We start from the raw sequence: 13,309 nt of genomic DNA, 5'->3' as shown, positions 1-13,309 counted from the left end.
GTGTGAGAGACACTCGGTGTGTGTGAGAGACACTCGGTGTGTGTGAGACACTCGGTGTGTGTGAGAGACACTCGGTGTGTGAGAGACACTCGGTGTGTGTGAGAGACACTCGATGTGTGTGAGAAACACTCGGTGTGTGTGAGAGACACTCGGTTTGTGTGAGAGACACTCGGTGTGTGTGAGAGACTTTCGGTGTGTGTGAGAGACACTCGGTGTGTGTGAGAGACACTCGGTGTGTGAGAGACACTCGGTGTGTGAGATACAATCGGTGTGTGTGAGAGACACTCGGTGTACGAGAGACACTCGGTGTGTGAGAGACAGTCGGTGTGTGTGAGAGACACTCGGTGTGTGTGAGGGACACTCGGTGTGTGTGAGTGACACTCGGTGTGTGTGAGACACTCGGTGTGTGTGAGAGACACTCGGAGTGTGAGAGACACTCGGTGTGTGTGAGAGACACTCGGTGTGTGACAGACACTCGGTGTGTGTGAGAGACACTCGGTGTGTGAGAGACACTCGGTGTGTGTGAGAGACACTCGGTGTGTGTGAGAGACACTCGGTGTGTGAGAGACACTCGGTGTGTGTGAGAGACACTCGGTGTGTGAGAGACACTCGGTGTGTGTGAGAGACACTCGGTGTTTGTGAGACACTCGGTGTGTGAGAGACACTCGGTGTGTGAGAGACACTCGCTGAGTGTGAGAGACACTCGGTGAGTGTGAGAGACACTCGGTGTGTGAGAGACACTCGGTGTGTGAGAGACACTCGGTGTTTGTGAGACACTCGGTGTGTGAGAGACACACGGTGTGTGAGAGACACTCGGTGTGTGAGGGACACTCGGTGTGTGGGATACACTCGGTGTGTGAGAGACACTCGGTGTGTGTGAGAGACACTCGGTGTGTGAGAGAGACACTCGGTGAGTGCGAGACACTCGGTGTGTGTGAGACACTCGGTGTGTGTGAGAGAGACACTCGGTGTGTGTGAGAGAGACACTCGGTGAGTGAGTGACACTCGGTGTGTGTGAGTGACACTCGGTGTGTTTGAGAGAGACACTCGGTGTGTGAGAGACACTCGGTGTGTGTGAGAGACACTCGGTGTGTGAGTGACACTCGGTGTGTGTGAGAGACACTCGGTGTGTGTGAGAGACACTCGGTGTGTGTGAGAGACACTCGGTGTGTGAGAGACACTCGGTGTGTGAGAGACACTCGGTGTGTGAGGGACACTCGGTGTGTGGGATACACTCGGTGTGTGAGGGACACTCGGTGTGTGAGAGACACTCGGTGTGTGAGAGACACTCGGTGTGTGAGAGACACTCGGTGTTTGTGAGACACTCGGTGTGTGAGAGACACTCGGTGTGTGAGAGACACTCGGTGTGTGAGGGACACTCGGTGTGTGGGATACACTCGGTGTGTGAGAGACACTCGGTGTGTGTGAGAGACACTCTGTGTGTGAGAGAGACACTCGGTGAGTGAGAGACACTCGGTGTGTGTGAGACACTCGGTGTGTGTGAGAGAGACACTCGGTGTGTGTGAGAGAGACACTCGGTGAGTGAGTGACACTCGGTGTGTGTGAGTGACACTCGGTGTGTGTGAGAGAGACACTCGGTGTGTGAGAGACACTCGGTGTGTGTGAGAGACACTCGGTGTGTGAGTGACACTCGGTGTGTGTGAGAGACACTCGGTGTGTGTGAGAGACACTCGGTGTGTGTGAGAGACACTCGGTGTGTGAGAGACACTCGGTGTGTGAGAGACACTCGGTGTGTGAGGGACACTCGGTGTGTGGGATACACTCGGTTTGTGAGGGACACTCGGTGTGTGAGAGACACTCGGTGTGTGAGAGACACTCGGTGCGTGAGGGACACTCGGTGTGTGTGAGAGACACTCGGTGTGTGTGAGAGACACTCGGTGTGCGTGAGAGACACTCGGTGTGTGTGAGAGACACTCGGTGTGTGTGAGAGACACTCGGTGTGTGTGAGAGACACTCGGTGTGTGAGAGACACTCGGTGTGTGAGAGACACTCGGTGTGTGCGAGAGACACTCGGTGTGTGTGAGAGACACTCGGTGTGTGAGAGACACTCGTTGTGTGAGAGACACTCGGTGTGTGAGGGACACTCGGTGTGTGGGATACACTCGGTGTGTGAGGGACACTCGGTGTGTGTGAGACACTCGGTGTGTGAGGGACACTCGATGTGTGTGAGACACTCGGTGTGTGTGAGTCACTCGGTGTGTGAGAGACACTCGATGCGTGAGGGACACTCGGTGCGTGAGTGACACTCGGTGTGTGTGAGAGACACTCGGAGTGTGTGAGAGACACTCGGTGTGTGTGAGAGACACTCGGTGTGTGTGAGAGACACTCGGTGTGTGTGAGAGACACTCGGTGTGTGTGAGACACTAGGTGTGTGAGAGACACGCGGTGTGTGTGAGAGACACACGGTGTGTGAGAGACACTCGGTATGTGAGAGAGACTCAGTGTGTGTGAGACACTCGGTGTGTGTGAGAGACACTCGGTGTGTGTGAGAGATACTCGGTGTGTGAGAGACACTGGGTGTGTGTGAGAGACACTCGGTGTGTGAGAGACACTCGGTGTGTGTGAGAGACACTCGGTGTGAGAGAGATACTCGGTGTGTGAGAGACACTCGGTGTGTGAGAGACACTCGGTGTGTGTGAGAGACACTCGGTGTGTGAGAGACACTCGGTGTGAGAGAGACACTCGGTGTGTGAGAGACACTCGGTGTGAGAGATACACTCGGTGTGTGAGCGACACTCGGTGTGTGTGAGAGGCACTCGGTGTGAGAGAGACACTCGGTGTGAGAGATACACTCGGTGTGTGAGGGACACTCGGTGTGTGGGAGACACTCGTTGTGTGAGAGACACTCGGTGTGTGAGAGACACTCGGTGTGTGAGAGACACTCGGTGTGTGTGAGAGACACTCGATGTGTGAGAGACACTCGGTGTGTTTGAGACACTCGGTGTGTGAGAGACTTTCGGTGCGTGAGGGACACTCGGTGCGTGAGTGACACTCGGTGTGTGTGAGAGACACTCGGTGTGTGAGAGACACTCGGTGTGTGTGAGAGACACTCGGTGTGTGTGAGAGACACTCGGTGTGTGTGAGAGACACTCGGTGTGTGAGAGACACTCGGTGTGTGAGAGACACGCGGTGTGTGTGAGAGACACACGGTGTGTGAGAGACACTCGGTGTGTGAGAGAGACTCAGTGTGTGTGAGACACTCGATGTGTGTGAGAGACACTCGGTGTGTGTGAGAGACACTCGGTGTGTGAGAGACACTGGGTGTGTGTGAGAGACACTCGGTGTGTGAGAGACACTCGGTGTGTGTGAGAGACACTCGGTGTGTGAGAGGCACTCGGTGTGTGAGAGACACTCGGTGTGTGAGAGACACTCGGTGTGTGAGAGACACTCGGTGTGTGTGAGAGACACTCGATGTGTGAGAGACACTCGGTGTGTGTCAGAGACACTCGTTGTGTGTGAGAGACACTCGGTGTGTGTGAGAGACACTCGGTGTGTGTGAGAGACTCTCGATGTGTGAGAGACACTCCGTGTGTGAGAGACACTCGGTGTGTGAGATACAATCGGTGTGTGTGAGAGACACTCGGTGTGTGTGAGAGACACTCGGTGTGTGTGAGACACTCGGTGTGTGTGAGAGACACTCGGTGTGTGAGAGACACTCGATGTGTTTGAGAGAACTCGATGTGTGTGAGAGACACTCGGTGTGTGAGAGACACTCGGTTTGTGTGAGAGACACTCGGAGTGTGTGAGAGACAATCGGTGTGTGTGAGAGACACTCGGTGTGTGTGAGAGACACTCGGTGTGTGAGAGACACTCGGTGTGTGAGATACAATCGGTGTGTGTAAGAGACACTCGGTGTGTGTGAGACACTCGGTGTGTGTGAGATACACTCGGTGTGTGAGAGACACTCGGTGTACGAGAGACACTCGGTTTGTGAGAGACAGTCGGTGTGTGTGAGAGACACTCGGTGTGTGTGAGGGACACTCGGTGTGTGTGAGTGACACTCGGTGTGTGTGAGACACTCGGTGTGTGTGAGAGACACTCGGAGTGTGAGAGACACTCGGTGTGTGTGAGAGACACTCGGTGAGTGTGAGAGACACTCGGTGTGTGTGAGAGACACTCGGTGTGTGAGAGACACTCGGTGTGTGTGAGAGACACTCGGTGTGTGTGAGAGACACTTGGTGTGTGAGAGACACTCGGTGTGTGTGAGAGACACTCTGTGTGTGAGAGACACTCGGTGTGTCTGAGAGACACTCGGTGTTTGTGAGACACTCGGTGTGTGAGAGACACTCGGTGTGTCAGAGACACTCGGTGAGTGTGAGAGACACTCGGTGTGTGTGAGAGACACTCGGTGTGTGAGAGACACTCGGTGTGTGAGAGACACTCGGTGTTTGTGAGACACTCGGTGTGTGTGAGAGACACTCGGTGTACGAGAGACACTCGGTGTGTGAGAGACAGTCGGTGTGTGTGAGAGACACTCGGTGTGTGTGAGGGACACTCGGTGTGTGTGAGTGACACTCGTTGTGTGTGAGACACTCGGTGTGTGTGAGAGACACTCGGAGTGTGAGAGACACTCGGTGTGTGTGAGAGACACTCGGTGTGTGTGACAGACACTCGGTGTGTGTGAGAGACACTCGGTGTGTGAGAGACACTCGGTGTGTGTGAGAGACACTCGGTGTGTGTGAGAGACACTCGGTGTGTGAGAGACACTCGGTGTGTGTGAGAGACACTCGGTGTGTGAGAGACACTTGGTGTGTGTGAGAGACACTCGGTGTTTGTGAGACACTCGGTGTGTGAGAGACACTCGGTGTGTGAGAGACACTCGGTGTGTGAGGGACACTCGGTGTGTGGGATACACTCGGTGTGTGAGAGACACTCGGTGTGTGTGAGAGACACTCGGTGTGTGAGAGAGACACTCGGTGAGTGAGAGACACTCGGTGTGTGTGAGACACTCGGTGTGTGTGAGAGAGACACTCGGTGTGTGTGAGAGAGACACTCGGTGAGTGAGTGACACTCGGTGTGTGTGAGTGACACTCGGTGTGTGTGAGAGAGACACTCGGTGTGTGAGAGACACTCGGTGTGTGTGAGAGACACTCGGTGTGTGAGTGACACTCGGTGTGTGTGAGAGACACTCGGTGTGTGTGAGAGACACTCAGTGTGTGTGAGAGACACTCGGTGTGTGAGAGACACTCGGTGTGTGAGAGACACTCGGTGTGTGAGGGACACTCGGTGTGTGGGATACACTCGGTGTGTGAGGGACACTCGGTGTGTGAGAGACACTCGGTGTGTGAGAGACACTCGGTGTGTGAGAGAAACTCGGTGTTTGTGAGACACTCGGTGTGTGAGAGACACTCGGTGTGTGAGAGACACTCGGTGTGTGAGGGACACTCGGTGTGTGGGATACACTCGGTGTGTGAGAGACACTCGGTGTGTGTGAGAGACACTCTGTGTGTGAGAGAGACACTCGGTGTGTGTGAGAGAGACACTCGGTGAGTGAGTGACACTCGGTGTGTGTGAGTGACACTCGGTGTGTGTGAGAGAGACACTCGGTGTGTGAGAGACACTCGGTGTGTGTGAGAGACACTCGGTGTGTGAGTGACACTCGGTGTGTGTGAGAGACACTCGGTGTGTGTGAGAGACACTCGGTGTGTGTGAGAGACACTCGGTGTGTGAGAGACACTCGGTGTGTGAGAGACACTCGGTGTGTGAGGGACACTCGGTGTGTGGGATACACTCGGTTTGTGAGGGACACTCGGTGTGTGAGAGACACTCGGTGTGTGAGAGTCATTCGGTGCGTGAGGGACACTCGGTGTGTGAGAGAGACACTCGGTGTGTGTGAGAGACACTCGGTATGTGTGAGAGACACTCGGTGTGTGTGAGAGACACTCGGTGTGTGTGAGAGACACTCGGTGTGTGAGAGACACTCGGTGTGTGAGAGACACTCGGTGTGTGTGAGAGACACTCGGTGTGTGTGAGAGACACTCGGTGTGTGAGAGACACTCGTTGTGTGAGAGACACTCGGTGTGTGAGGGACACTCGGTGTGTGGGATACACTCGGTGTGTGAGGGACACTCGGTGTGTGTGAGAGACACTCGTTGTGTGAGAGAGACAATCGGTGCGTGATAGACACTCGGTGCGTGAGAGACACTCGGTGCGTGAGGGACACTCGGTGTGTGTGAGAGACACTCGGTGTGTGTGAGAGACAATCGGTGCGTGAGGGACACTCGGCGTGTGAGAGACACTCGGTGTGTGTGAGACACTCGGTGTGTGAGGGACACTCGGTGTGTGTGAGACACTCGGTGTGTGTGAGTCACTCGGTGTGTGAGAGACACTCGGTGCGTGAGGGACACTCGGTGCGTGAGTGACACTCGGTGTGTGTGAGAGACACTCGGAGTGTGTGAGAGACACTCGGTGTGTGTGAGAGACACTCGGTGTGTGTGAGAGACACTCGGTGTGTGTGAGAGACACTCGGTGTGTGTGAGACACTAGGTGTGTGAGAGACACGCGGTGTGTGTGAGAGACACACGGTGTGTGAGAGACACTCGGTATGTGAGAGAGACTCAGTGTGTGTGAGACACTCGGTGTGTGTGAGAGACACTCGGTGTGTGTGAGAGATACTCGGTGTGTGAGAGACACTGGGTGTGTGTGAGAGACACTCGGTGTGTGAGAGACACTCGGTGTGTGTGAGAGACACTCGGTGTGTGAGAGACACTCGGTGTGTGAGAGACACTCGGTGTGTGAGAGACACTCGGTGTGTGAGAGACACTCGGTGTGAGAGAGACACTCGGTGTGTGAGAGACACTCGGTGTGTGAGAGACACTCGGTGTGTGAGAGACACTCGGTGTGTGTGAGAGACACTCGGTGTGTGAGAGACACTCGGTGTGAGAGAGACACTCGGTGTGTGAGAGACACTCGGTGTGTGTGAGAGACACTCGGTGTGAGAGATACACTCGGTGTGTGAGCGACACTCGGTGTGTGTGAGAGGCACTCGGTGTGAGAGAGACACTCGGTGTGAGAGATACACTCGGTGTGTGAGGGACACTCGGTGTGTGGGAGACACTCGTTGTGTGAGAGACACTCGGTGTGTGAGAGACACTCGGTGTGTGAGAGACACTCGGTGTGTGTGAGAGACACTCGATGTGTTAGAGACACTCGGTGTGTGTGAGACACTCGGTGTGTGAGAGACACTCGCTGCGTGAGGGACACTCGGTGCGTGAGTGACACTCGGTGTGTGTGAGAGACACTCGGTGTGTGTGAGAGACACTCGGTGTGTGTGAGAGACACTCGGTGTGTGTGAGAGACACTCGGTGTGTGTGAGAGACACTCGGTGTGTGAGAGACACTCGGTGTGTGAGAGACACGCGGTGTGTGTGAGAGACACACGGTGTGTGAGAGACACTCGGTATGTGAGAGAGACTCAGTGTGTGTGAGACACTCGGTGTGTGTGAGAGACACTCGGTGTGTGTGAGAGACACTCGGTGTGTGAGAGACACTGGGTGTGTGTGAGAGACACTCGGTGTGTGAGAGACACTCGGTGTGTGTGAGAGACACTCGGTGTGTGAGAGGCACTCGGTGTGTGAGAGACACTCGGTGTGTGAGAGACACTCGGTGTGTGAGAGACACTCGGTGTGTGTGAGAGACACTCGATGTGTGAGAGACACTCGGTGTGTGTCAGAGACACTCGTTGTGTGTGAGAGACACTCGATGTGTGAGAGACACTCCGTGTGTGAGAGACACTCGGTGTGTGAGATACAATCGGTGTGTGTGAGAGACACTCGGTGTGTGTGAGAGACACTCGGTGTGTGTGAGACACTCGGTGTGTGTGAGAGACACTCGGTGTGTGAGAGACACTCGGTGTGTGTGAGAGCCACTCGATGTGTGTGAGAGACACTCGGTGTGTGAGAGACACTCGGTTTGTGTGAGAGACACTCGGTGTGTGTGAGAGACAATCGGTGTGTGTGAGAGACACTCGGTGTGTGTGAGAGACACTCGGTGTGTGAGAGACACTCGGTGTGTGAGATACAATCGGTGTGTGTAAGAGACACTCGGTGTGTGTGAGACACTCGGTGTGTGTGAGAGACACTCGGTGTGTGAGAGACTCTCGGTGTACGAGAGACACTCGGTTTGTGAGAGACAGTCGGTGTGTGTGAGAGACACTCGGTGTGTGTGAGGGACACTCGGTGTGTGTGAGTGACACTCGGTGTGTGTGAGACACTCGGTGTGTGTGAGAGACACTCGGAGTGTGAGAGACACTCGGTGTGTGTGAGAGACACTCGGTGAGTGTGAGAGACACTCGGTGTGTGTGAGAGACACTCGGTGTGTGAGAGACACTCGGTGTGTGTGAGAGACACTCGGTGCGTGTGAGAGACACTCGGTGTGTGAGAGACACTCGGTGTGTGTGAGAGACACTCGGTGTGTGAGAGACACTCGGTGTGTGTGAGAGACACTCGGTGTTTGTGAGACACTCGGTGTGTGAGAGACACTCGGTGTGTGAGAGACACTCGGTGAGTGTGAGAGACACTCGGTGTGTGTGAGAGACACTCGGTGTGTGAGAGACACTCGGTGTGTGAGAGACACTCGGTGTTTGTGAGACACTCGGTGTGTGAGAGACACTCGGTGTGTGAGGGACACTCGGTGTGTGGGATACACTCGGTGTGTGAGAGACACTCGGTGTGTGAGAGAGACACTCGGTGTGTGAGAGACACTCGATGTGTGTGAGACACTCGGTGTGTGTGAGAAAGACACTCGGTGTGTGTGAGAGAGACACTCGGTGAGTGAGTGACAATCGGTGTGTGTGAGTGACACTCGGTGTGTGTGAGAGAGACACTCGGTGTGTGAGAGACACTCGGTGTGTGTGAGAGACACTCGGTGTGTGAGTGACACTCGGTGTGTGAGAGACACTGGGTGTGTGTGAGAGACACTCGGTGTGTGAGAGACACTCGGTGTGTGTGAGAGACACTCGGTGTGTGAGAGGCACTCGGTGTGTGAGAGACACTCGGTGTGTGAGAGACACTCGGTGTGTGAGAGACACTCGGTGTGTGTGAGAGACACTCGATGTGTGAGAGACACTCGGTGTGTGTCAGAGACACTCGTTGTGTGTGAGAGACACTCGATGTGTGAGAGACACTCCGTGTGTGAGAGACACTCGGTGTGTGAGATACAATCGGTGTGTGTGAGAGACACTCGGTGTGTGTGAGAGACACTCGGTGTGTGTGAGACACTCGGTGTGTGTGAGAGACACTCGGTGTGTGAGAGACACTCGGTGTGTGTGAGAGACACTCGATGTGTGTGAGAGACACTCGGTGTGTGAGAGACACTCGGTTTGTGTGAGAGACACTCGGTGTGTGTGAGAGACAATCGGTGTGTGTGAGAGACACTCGGTGTGTGTGAGAGACACTCGGTGTGTGAGAGACACTCGGTGTGTGAGATACAATCGGTGTGTGTAAGAGACACTCGGTGTGTGTGAGACACTCGGTGTGTGTGAGAGACACTCGGTGTGTGAGAGACACTCGGTGTACGAGAGACACTCGGTTTGTGAGAGACAGTCGGTGTGTGTGAGAGACACTCGGTGTGTGTGATGGACACTCGGTGTGTGTGAGTGACACTCGGTGTGTGTGAGACACTCGGTGTGTGTGAGAGACACTCGGAGTGTGAGAGACACTCGGTGTGTGTGAGAGACTCTCGGTGAGTGTGAGAGACACTCGGTGTGTGTGAGAGACACTCGGTGTGTGTGAGAGACACTCGGTGTGTGAGAGACACTCGGTGTGTGTGAGAGACACTCGGTGTGTGTGAGAGACACTCGGTGTGTGAGAGACACTCGGTGTGTGTGAGAGAAACTCGGTGTGTGAGAGACACTCGGTGTGTGTGAGAGACACTCGGTGTTTGTGAGACACTCGGTGTGTGAGAGACACTCGGTGTGTGAGAGACACTCGGTGAGTGTGAGAGACACTCGGTGTGTGTGAGAGACACTCGGTGTGTGAGAGACACTCGGTGTGTGAGAGACACTCGGTGTTTGTGAGACACTCGGTGTGTGAGAGACACTCGGTGTGTGAGGGACACTCGGTGTGTGGGATACACTCGGTGTGTGAGAGACACTCGGTGTGTTTGAGTGACACTCGGTGTGTGAGAGAGACACTCGGTGTGTGAGAGACACTCGGTGTGTGTGAGACACTCGGTGTGTGTGAGAGAGACACTCGGTGTGTGTGAGAGAGACACTCGGTGTGTGAGTGACAATCGGTGTGTGTGAGTGACACTCGGTGTGTGTGAGAGAGACACTCGGTGTGTGAGAGACACTCGGTGTGTGTGAGAGACACTCGGTGTGTGAGTGACACTCGGTGTGTGAGAGACACTCGGTGTGTGTGAGAGACACTCGGTGTGTGTGAGAGACACTCGGTGTGTGAGAGACACTCGGTGTGTGAGAGACACTCGGTGTGTGAGGGACACTCGGTGTGTGGGATACACTCGGTGTGTGAGGGACACTCGGTGTGTGAGAGACACTCGGTGTGTGAGAGACACTCGGTGCGTGAGGGACACTCGGTGTGTGTGAGAGACACTCGGTGTGTGTGAGAGACACTCGGTGTGCGTGAGAGACACTCGGTGTGTGTGAGAGACACTCGGTGTGTGTGAGAGACACTCGGTGTGTGTGAGAGACACTCGGTGTGTGAGAGACACTCGGTGTGTGAGAGACACTCGGTGTGTGTGAGAGACACGCGGTGTGTGTGAGAGACACTCGGTGTGTGAGAGACACTCGTTGTGTGAGAGACACTCGGTGTGTGAGGGACACTCGGTGTGTGGGATACACTCGGTGTGTGAGGGACACTCGGTGTGTGAGAGACACTCGGTGCGTGAGAGACACTCGGTGCGTGAGGGACACTCGGTGTGTGTGAGAGACACTCGGTGTGTGTGAGAGACACTCGGTGCGTGAGGGACACTCGGCGCGTGAGAGACACTCGGTGTGTGTGAGACACTCGGTGTGTGAGGGACACTCGGTGTGTGTGAGACACTCGGTGTGTGTGAGTCACTCGGTGCGTGAGAGACACTCGGTGCGTGAGGGACACTCGGTGCGTGAGTGACACTCGGTGTGTGTGAGAGACACTCGGTGTGTGTGAGAGACACTCGTTGTGTGTGAGAGACACTCGGTGTGTGTGAGAGACACTCGGTGTGTGTGAGAGACACGCGGTGTGTGAGAGACACTAGGTGTGTGAGAGACACGCGGTGTGTGTGAGAGACACACGGTGTGTGAGAGACACTCGGTATGTGAGAGAGACTCAGTGTGTGTGAGACACTCGGTGTGTCTGAGAGACACTCGGTGTGTGTGAGAGACACTCGGTGTGTGAGAGACACTGGGTGTGTGTGAGAGACACTCGGTGTGTGAGAGACACTCGGTGTGTGTGAGAGACACTCGGTGTGTGAGAGACACTCGGTGTGTGAGAGACACTCGGTGTGTGAGAGACACTCGGTGTGTGTGAGAGACACTCAGTGTGTGAGAGACACTCGGTTTGAGAGAGACACTCGGTGTGTGAGAGACACTCGGTGTGTGAGAGACACTCGTTGTGTGAGAGACACTCGGTGTGTGTGAGAGACACTCGGTGTGTGAGAGACACTCGGTGTGAGAGAGACACTCGGTGTGTGAGAGACACTCGGTGTGTGTGAGAGACACTCAGTGTGAGAGATACACTCGGTGTGTGAGCGACACTCGGTGTGTGTGAGAGGCACTCGGTGTGAGAGAGACACTCGGTGTGAGAGATACACTCGATGTGTGAGGGACACTCGGTGTGTGGGAGACACTCGTTGTGTGAGAGACACTCGGTGTGTGAGAGACACTCGGTGTGTGAGAGACACTCGGTGTGTGTGAGAGACACTCGATGTGTGAGAGACACTCGGTGTGTGTGAGAGACACTCGGTGTGTGTGAGAGACACTCGGTGTGTGTGAGAGACACTCGGTGTGTGTGAGAGACACTCGATGTGTGAGAGACACTCGGTGTGTGAGAGACACTCGGTGTGTGTGAGAGACACTCGGTGTGTGAGAGACACTCGGTGTGTGAGAGACACTCGGCGTGTGTGAGGGACACTCGGTGTGTGAGAGACACTCGGTGTGTGAGAGACACTCGGCGTGTGTGAGGGACACTCGGTGTGTGAGAGAGACTCGGTGTGTGTGAGAGACACTCGGCGTGTGTGAGGGACACTCGGTGTGTGAGAGAGACTCGGTGTGTGAGAGACACTCGGTGTGTGTGAGACACTCGGTGTGTGAGAGACACTCGGTGTGTGAGAGACACTCGGTGTGTGTGAGAGACACTCGGTGTGTGAGAGACACTCGGTGTGTGAGAGACACTCGGTGTGTGTGAGAGACACTCGGTGTGTGAGAGACACTCGGAGTGTGTGAGAGACACTCGTTGTGTGTGAGGGACACTCGGTGTGTGAGAGACACTCGGTGTTTGAGAGACACTCGGTGTGAGAGTGAAACTCGGTGTGTGAGAGACACTCGGTGTGTGTGAGAGACACTCGATGTGTGTGAGAGACACTCGGTGTTTGTGAGACACTCGGTGTGTGAGAGACACTCGGTGTGTGAGAGACACTCGGTGTGTGTGAGAGACACTCGGTGTGTGAGAGACACTCGGTGTGTGAGAGACACTCGGTGTTTGTGAGAGACACTCGGTGTGTGAGAGACACTCGGTGTGTGAGGGACACTCGGTGTGTGGGATACACTCGGTGTGTGAGAGACACTCGGTGTGTTTGAGTGAAACTCGGTGTGTGAGAGAGACACTCGGTGTGTGAGAGACACTCGGTGTGTGTGAGACACTCGGTGTGTGTGAGAGAGACACTCGGTGTGTGAGAGACACTCGGTCTGTGAGAGACACTCGGTGTGTGTGAGAGACACTCGGTGTGTGAGAGACACTCGGTGTGTGAGAGACACTCGGTGTGTGTGAGAGACACTCGGTGTGTGAGAGACACTCGGTGTGTGAGAGTGACACTCGGTGTGTGAGAGACACTCGGTGTGTGTGAGAGACACTCGGTGTGAGTGAGAGACACTCGGTGTGAGTGAGAGACACTCGGTGTGTGTGAGAGACACTCGGTGTGTGTGAGAAACACGGTGTGTGAGAGACACTCGGTGTGTGAGAGACACTCGGTGTGAGTGAGAAACACGGTGTGTGAGAGACACTCGGTGTGTGTGAGAGACACTCGGTGTGTGTGAGAAACACGGTGTGTGAGAGACACTCGGTGTGTGTGAGAGACACTCGGAGTGTGTGAGAAACACGGTGTGTGAGAGACACTCGGTGTGTGTGAGAGACACT

The sequence above is a fragment of the Cetorhinus maximus genome, chromosome 34 (genome assembly GCF_964194155.1).
Source record: "Cetorhinus maximus chromosome 34, sCetMax3.hap1.1, whole genome shotgun sequence".
Classification (NCBI taxonomy): Eukaryota; Metazoa; Chordata; class Chondrichthyes; order Lamniformes; family Cetorhinidae; genus Cetorhinus; species Cetorhinus maximus.
Note: the sequence above shows the minus strand (reverse complement) of the source record.